Here is an 8,641-nt window from a genome sequence, read left to right on the forward strand (position 1 = left end):
TACTCAGTCTCTGCATAGCGGGCAAAGTGGCCCCAGGAGCCCTCAGGCAGACCTCTGACAAGAGTCACAGGTGCCAGCTATTGGAAGCATTGCTATAGTAAGAGACCCAAGGATCTGGGTAGGGAACAAATGGTGTCTGGAATAGAGAGGGTTAAATGAGATGATTTGTGTAGAACACCTAGCACAGCGTCTGGTGCAGAGGGGGCAGGGGATTTGTGCCCAGTCTTATTGTTGCTGTTGCCGCTGTGGTTGTAGTTATAATAATATGATTGTCATTCTCTTAGGCACTCTGCCAGGGAATCTGCACGATGGGCTGCAGCTGAGGACCTGGAGGTCAAGGCCTCCATGCAGGTAAATAATCCATTCTAATGCACAGGAAAGGACACTAACATTTATTGAGCACTTACTGTTCAAATGTCAGGCACTGTGCTGAGCGCTTTACATGAACTATTTGCTCTACTCCTTGTAACAGTCCAATCTGGTAGGATAGTATCTTCATTTTCATGGCTATGGAAATAAGATTCAGAAAATCAAAATAAATTGTCCATTGTCACACAGCTAAAAAGCAATGAAGCTGGGATTCAAATGCAGTCATGTCTAGGTTCTAAAGCAATACTCTTTCCACCTAAGCATCAGAGGCTGCTCCTAGTAGGTGACACGGCAGAGCCTGCCTGTTGCCTGCCCAATATATTCTGAGTGGCAAATGTGCCCAGCTAGAATAATACATATCTCAGCTTCTCTTGCAACTAAGGATGACCAATAAAATAAATGAAGTCATTGTGTGAGGCTCCTTTAAATGAAATGGATTGCATCAAGAGGCGTTCTTTTCATCCTTCCCCATTCTTTTCTTCTCTAGAACACAGGTGTGACGGCTGGTGCTCTAGAAGCCATGTTGGGACATGGAAGCTCGAGGCCTATAGACAAGCTCTGAATTTCTTCTGGGTATATGGACTTATTTTATATGAGAGAAAATAAACCTCTATATTATTGAAGCCACTTTTATTTCTGTTTCTAGCAGTTGGATCTAATTCTAACAGATACAGATCATATGATATTTATGAGCATTTTCAAGCAAGATTTTACTATCTTGAATCAAAGTAAACTAGCCACTTGCCCCAGACCCTCTATTCTAGGAAAATGGTACGCATCTCTATGCTAAACAGTTGAACCCATAAAGTTCCAACACTTTGCTTTCTAAACATCAACAGACAATGTCAGATAAACTGCAAGCAGCCTGAAGTTCCAGAATTTCCAGGGTAGGTATGATTTCTTACCTTTGGAAACTGGACACATGTTGAGAGACAAAAAGCCCTGACCTGACAGGTTCTCGGAGACCCTGAAATCACTACCACTATCACCTAGGTTTCTGTGATAGTCTCTTCACATATTACTCCTTTTTGATCTCTCACAGAAGTTGCAACTGGCTTCTCCCCAGGAAAGCAATAGTGTTTTCCCCTATATCTTGCAGCCCCCTATACTTCCCACCATTCATCAGCTTGTTTCTCTGATTGCAGTCCCAGGAAACAGTGCATGACTGAAGACATGACAATGATTTCAATCTATATTCTGCCACTTGCAGGAAGAGTTGATCAGAAGCTTCAGTCAATAGTGGCACCTCCTTGGTCTCAAGCACAGCTGAAGGCTTACATAATCAGGGATAGTTTGTCAAAGCAAATTTCACATGCAACTGATTCCATCACCTTGGGACACACTGGTGGAATAAATAATCACCGTACACATTTTGTTAGCTACGCCTTGTTAGAGAAGGATGTTTGGAAACGGCACCCTGAAGGCTACTTATCTGTCAACGCTCCTTTTAAGAACGGTAAGCATTCTAGATTGGCTTTTCTAAAAAATTAGTTGTTGCCATGGCCATGTCCAACTTCTCCTGGTTACTAGTGCTGTGGGAGCCAAAGGAGGGATATGAAGGCCTGAGCTCACGTTCAGAACTTGCAGCTTCAAGTGCTGGAGGAAAGCAAGGAAGAAGTTTCTTTAAAGAATGAAAGATGAATCAGAATTCTTCCAAAGAAGGGTCTTGACTTCAGCAGGACACAATTCCAGCTCAAATCCCTGTGTATTTCTGTACCTTTCTTCTCTATGTCTTACCTCCCTTACTCTTTAGGACACATTTGACTAACTCTGCTGGGACCATCTCAATACAACAAAAATACATTGGTGGAAAATGGCTCTGCCTTCAATGGGCCAAACTGAGTCAAAGGTAGAGTTCCTCTTGATTGTCTCCAAGCAGGTCTCTGCCTGGGGACCTCCCTTAGGGACCCTGGCCCTGCCCCACCACTTGAGGTCAGGGACTGGTCACTGAGCTCTCCATTCCCCAGGCACAATACTGCATTCGGTACACAGTAGGTACTCAATACACAAATTAAATTAAAATGGAATGTCGTACCTTCAGTTTGGGCTTCTTTTAACTGTGCATAGTTACTGACATGAGAACCATCTGGCAGGCCCTCAAACACACATTCTAATCTATCCTCACTGTATCAGGACAGGAGCTTTCCAGCTAACATTACCAAAAGGTGAAGGACAGAATGGAAACCATTAATGATATTGGTACTAGGCAACAGGACAAAGACCTCCTTTATGGCCTGGTGAGTTATAACCTCATAATAGTCCTGTCAGGGGATAACGAGGAATATCAATACCATGTTATTGGTAAGAAAGGCACAGAGAGGTTTCTTGATCCAAGGTTTCATATGCTATCCAAATATACAGATTCTCATGGATTGTGAAAATCCACATTTATCATAAAGGCAACGTTAAGAAATGCTAACTTGCTTCACAAAGGGATTCCTTTACATTTCCTTAAAATTGTCAGCTGTCTTGGTGCTCATAAAATGCAACTGTTAACAAAAAATTATATACAACTTTCAGCATCATATTTGGTCCACGAAGCAAGGCTTGTGTGTCCAATGGAACCTGGCCCTAGTCAATCTGTATCCCTGAGGTTGGAATATAATCCATTCTCAAACATTTCCAGATAGGAGACTGGGGTTCACTAGTGTGTCATCAAAGCGTCTTTAGCCTGGTTCCTTTAGGTCAGGGGTGTCCAAACTTTTTTCAACCTTTTTTACCAAGGGCCATATGCAGTAAAATACACAAACAGCCGGGCCACTCACTCGAGGTGAAGTACGTATTGCCTCACCTGGTTTATTTAAGTAAACTAAATATACTTTTGGAATTTGCTGTGGGCCAATAAAAAATGGATTGCGAGCCTCAGTTGGCCCGTGGGCCGCAGTTTGGACACCTCTGCTTTAGGTGAAAAACAAGGGACACGAGCCCTAGTGGAAATGGCCCTGCCTTCAATGAACTGAACTTAGCCGCAGTGGTGATGCTAAGTTGAATAACTATTGGCTATTTTATTCATCCTTCTAGGCCTTCTTTCTCCAAAGGGGAAAAACATGAGAGGTTAGATAAGACAATTCCATGTTCTTATCCCAATATTCTAGGATTCTAAATCAGGAGAAGCAGAGATGGAGGGGTGGGTGAGGTTACAATGGGCTGGAACAGTCACCTGGTACAAGAACGAAGAGGAGGAAGACCTTTTATTCAAATTCCCACCCATTCCCACCCAACAAGTAACTGCAAGATTATCCTAAGAACACCCTGGCCAAATGCATTCCATCTGAACTCTCCTTGAATTTGAGGAGAGTGGTGTTTGTGAAGTATCCATTTCTCAGTATCCACCAGGGAAGTTATTCCCTTAATAGTTTGGCTTCTAAAGCATTAAGGTGAGAGGTTCCTGTTTTAGGGGAACCAGCACTAAGGCCGGGAATCCAGAGAACTTTCAAATTCTCTCCAAAAGTGGAGTTGTACTAATTAATTGTTTTCTCTAGAGGCCAACCTGCCAGCATTCAACAGGACGCACAATGACAGTGTGCAGTGCTTGGAGAGCACGGACTGACCGAGATAGACCTTGACTTACACTCTCTCCTTCAAAAACAAAGGCAGTAAGTTTCTGGATGTGTTCATGTGTGAGAAGGCCCTGTAAAGAAAGCTTGTAGGAAATAAGTAATGGCTGGTGACAGAAAAGGGGTTTTGGGGATTCCTAAAAATTAGTGCTCCCTGCATTTCAATCTGTCTGCTCAGCCTAGGGCCATTTGCCCAGAACTGTTCAGCTTCTCTAGGAAGAGAGAGCTGTTTCTTCACCAAGGCTCCACGCCCCAATCCTCCAAGGAAGGATAGTTTGTGTGGGGCTCAGCCTGGGGGTTTCCTTTCTCCAAAGGAGCTCTCTTTCCTTCTCCCTTTGATGACTACACATCCATTACATCTTGAGGAGGATCCCATTGAATGGAATGCAGGAAGAATAATCCCCATGGTTCCATCTGCTTTTCACGTGTCTTTGAATCCAAGGGATGTGGTAGCGCCACCATGTTGCACAACTCCAGAGGGCTCCATTCACACAAATGCCCCTATTATTAAGTTGGTGCAAAAGTAATTGAGGTTTAAAAGGTTAAAAATAATTGCAAAAATTACAATTACTTCTACACCAACCTAATAGTTTAGGGGTTTTATTTTTAAGCCCCCTTGGCAACTAGTACATCATTGAACCACAATCTACATTTTTAATCTTAAAATCTAGCTCTGTTTGTTACCTGTGTACTCAGTATTTTTTTTCTGTTCAAATTCTAATAATATTATATACAGTTCTCATTTCCCAGGCCACACCAGCCTCAAGAAAAATCGAACCCTTGGGCTAATGAACAAGGTCACTAGCTCCAGACTCCTCCCAATTTTGTTAACAGGATAACTACCTTACTTCACCCTCAAGTCATATCCCGATCCCCACTCATGTCACGTGAAGACCTTTGTAGGCCCTAGACCACCCCTATATCATGTGAAATATATTAAAACACCCACAGCTTTCATGGATGGATGGATGTATGGATGGATGGATGGATGGATGGATGGACGGACATACAGATAGATAGATACAGTTTATATATATTTATATATTTTATATTGTTTTGCTATAAATATTTTGAAAAGATGTTTAATTTTCATAAATTTGAGTTTGTTAATAAATTGTTTCATTTTTATGATCCAAACTCTTTTTTATATTTATATGTAACTAAAGAGACCTATAGATAATCCATTATTAAATGTACTAATATTACATTTTATATACAATTATTCATTTTAACTTTGAACTTTCTCTATGTATTTATAGCTAATAAATATTTCTACAAGACCTGAAAAACTCGTAGGCCTAGATATGGGGACTAATGTATAAACAGCCTTGTACTTCCTGCCTATCCCCACACTACCCCAACCAGCCCCAAATGCCTTTCTAATGGATCCAAGTAAATTCTGCTCCCATATCCTGGCTATTAGGTAGATATTGCTGCTGGATCCATATTTCTGTTGTGCTGGGTTCTGTGATTACCTGATATGACCACACCCCAAAGAGTTGCTGCTCTTCATTTTCTTTTAAGAATAAAGGCTTCCTCTTATGGAGAGTTTATATCGAGTTCCCTAAACATTGGGCCAAAAGGTTACTCATGTGACTTCTCCCTGTGCCACTCTTCTCCCTGCTGAGAACCTGTGTCTCAAGAGGGATACCAACACTTAACTCTCCCCTGCTTTGGGGTGAATTCCAAACTCCCTAGGGCAGTCTTCACTTAGGGATTCCAGGCGGGAATTCCCGCCCATTCTCAGGAATTATTTTCGCTTTCCTGTTCCCGAATCCTGAGATATAAACTTTTTCCTGTTCTCCATGATAAATCGTTTCCACAAAGTGACGGCCAATACTACTAACCACCTGGGTTCAAGGAGCAGATTTTCCCAATTTCCTGACCAACTTTTCTCAGGATTTGGGAACGGGAAAGTGAAAAAAATTCCTGAGAACTGGCGGGAATTCCCGCCTGGAAACCCTACCTTCACCTCTTCACTTTGCATCATAAGTACTCCCACTGTCTTAGGGTCTGACTAAATCCCAATGCACTTATGCTCCTAAGAATCTTAGAAATCTGTCTCGGCATCCCAGAGTGACCCACAGTACATTTTGATGCCATTTTATATTCTTCAAAGAATTCTTATGAAAGATAAAAAATGGTTTGATTCAGAAAGATGTTCTGATCTGAAGATATTTCTACTCCTAAGAATACTACTATTTAAACCACAATTATATCATCATGGAAAGTATTTTCTGGAATGAAAACTCCACTAAGTCAATTTAATACCTTGATCAATTTTTTAAAATTGCCCAGTTAAATCCTAATTCTTTCCATTTTCATTCATATTGTATTTCACATAAGTTATTTACATTGGAATCTTTCACATGCAAATTTTAAAGCTTTGACCCATCTCTCAGTGTGCTTTGTTTACATTAAATATTTTTATTATAACTTTTGCCTTTGAACACTTACTTTATAGATATTACCTCTACAAAGTTCAATGTTCCTGAGTCAGGCTTCACATTATACAGATTTTAAACACTACTGGCTTTAATTTCTGTTGATTATTTCCATCAGTGATATTCATTATGAGCTGTCTAGAACACAGAGTCATATCTCTTTCTTAGCAAAGCCACAGACTGTGGTGGGCTCATGCCCTTCCATCTTCCAGAGCAGGCGTAGGGTTTAGCGCTGTACAGTGAGTAGGTAAGGCATGAGCTCTGGAATCAGATTGTCTGGCTTAAACTGGGCAAATTATTTAATCTCTCAGTTTTCCCATTTATAAAATGGGGTGAATGTTAGTACCTAAACAACTAGGTACTTGTGGAGATGAAAGCATAGTACATTCGAAGTGCTTCACACAGTACGTGGCATGGAGACACCACATAAGAATTGACAGTTCTTGTCATTACTCCAATTGCCTTAAAAACTCCATCAGCTATCTATTACTACAATAACACACCATCCCAAAACCTAATCGCTTAAAATAATAGCAATTTATGGATGAGTAATATTCCATTATATGTATATACCACAATTTATTTTTCCATTCATCCATTGGTGCCCAATCCATTTGGGTTGTTTTCACCTTTTTGCTATTATGAATAATGCTGCAAAGAATATCCCTGTACAACTACTTGCTTTAGTACAAAAAGGAGTGAAGTACTGATACCAGCTACAACGTGGATGAGTATGGAAAACATTATCCTAAATGAAAGAAACCATAAAAAAAGAAGTTACAAAAGGTCAGTCTCTGTAGAGACAGAAAGCAGCTTGTTGGTTGCCAGGAGCTAGAGGGAGATGAGGTGGGGAGTGACTGTTTAATGGATACAGCATTTGCTTCTGGGGTAATGAAAATATTTGGAACTAGAAAGAGGTGATGGTTGCACATCGTGAATGTAGTAAATGCCACTGAACTGTACACTTATTTTAGTCTAATTTATTGTTATGTGAATTTCACCTCAATTAAAAATAACAGTAATTGAATATTTCTCTTGATTCTGTGGGACAGCTGGCTTTGCTGGCTTCCCCTAGTTTCCATTCAGCAGGAGGGTTGGCTGGGAGGGTGGGGCCCCTCTTTTCATCTGGTCTTTCATTCTCAAGGAATCCAAACCTCAGCAAATCCCAGGGCTCCAGCACATATTCTGCTTGTGTTACATTAGCTAATGTCCCATTGGTCAAAACAAGTCACCTGGCCAAGACCAGAGCCAGTGTGAGAGATGGACTACAAAAGGATGTGACCACCAGGAGGCATGATTTATTAAGGCCATCCTTGGGACAACCTTCCACAGGCCTCATTCTAATTATCTACTGCAACTCAGACTTGCGTCTGAAATGCCTTTTAGATCCTGACTGACAGAATAGAAAGCTGGGACCCTTTATGCTGCATGGCTTTAGAACAGGGAAATGTAAGCTTTAAATATATTCAGAGATCTCAGAATGGAATGGGTCTCAGCTTCCTTCCCACCCACAACTGCACACCCTCCCATGAAGGCAGAAAGAAAACTGCCCCTGAAGAGGCAAGTGGAAAGCAAAAGGGAGCTCATGGCAGATGCCCTGGACTGAGCTGCAGCAAGAGCCCTTTAGCAATGGAGTTCAGAGCAAGGGCTCTGTCGGAGGGTGGGGCTCACAGGGCAGCCGGGCACTGCCAAGACCGCACTCCCCAAGAGGGGTCACTCCCGGGCTGGGCTCTCATATTCAAATAAACAGCGTTGCAGCACTGCCCAAGACTAGGGCCACAGAGCCAGGAGCTGCCAAACTTTCCATTAGAAAGCCTTCATTTTTCATGCTGAAATGTAGCTTTCAGAGTTTATTCTGAGTTGAGACTTTTCAGTGTAATTTTGGGAGCCAATTTAATTTACTTTTCATTGATTTAGATTCTCCAGGGATGAAGACCTCCCTGACCCACCCATGTCCCCCATACACACCCTTCCCAAAATACCCAAAACAAAACCCCTAGTGGTTAAAAGTAGTTTTAATTTTTGTTTTGGACTTTTTTTATTTTCTTCTGTGCAATGGAAATTGGAATAAAACTTAAGAGAACAAATAGTTCCTCTAGGTTGGACTGGAGCCTGGTGGGCTTTATGATTTAGAAATGTGTGTGTGGGTAGGGATGAGGGTGAGGGAATGACCTCACAATGGCCTTCACACAGGGCAGGAAACAGGACACAAAGTCTGCCCTAGCCATAGGCAGCTGAGTTCCCCCCAGAAGGCTAAAGGGCCTACAAAGG

Source organism: Rhinolophus ferrumequinum, chromosome 14, assembly GCF_004115265.2.
Source record: "Rhinolophus ferrumequinum isolate MPI-CBG mRhiFer1 chromosome 14, mRhiFer1_v1.p, whole genome shotgun sequence".
In the NCBI taxonomy this organism is placed as follows: domain Eukaryota; kingdom Metazoa; phylum Chordata; class Mammalia; order Chiroptera; family Rhinolophidae; genus Rhinolophus; species Rhinolophus ferrumequinum.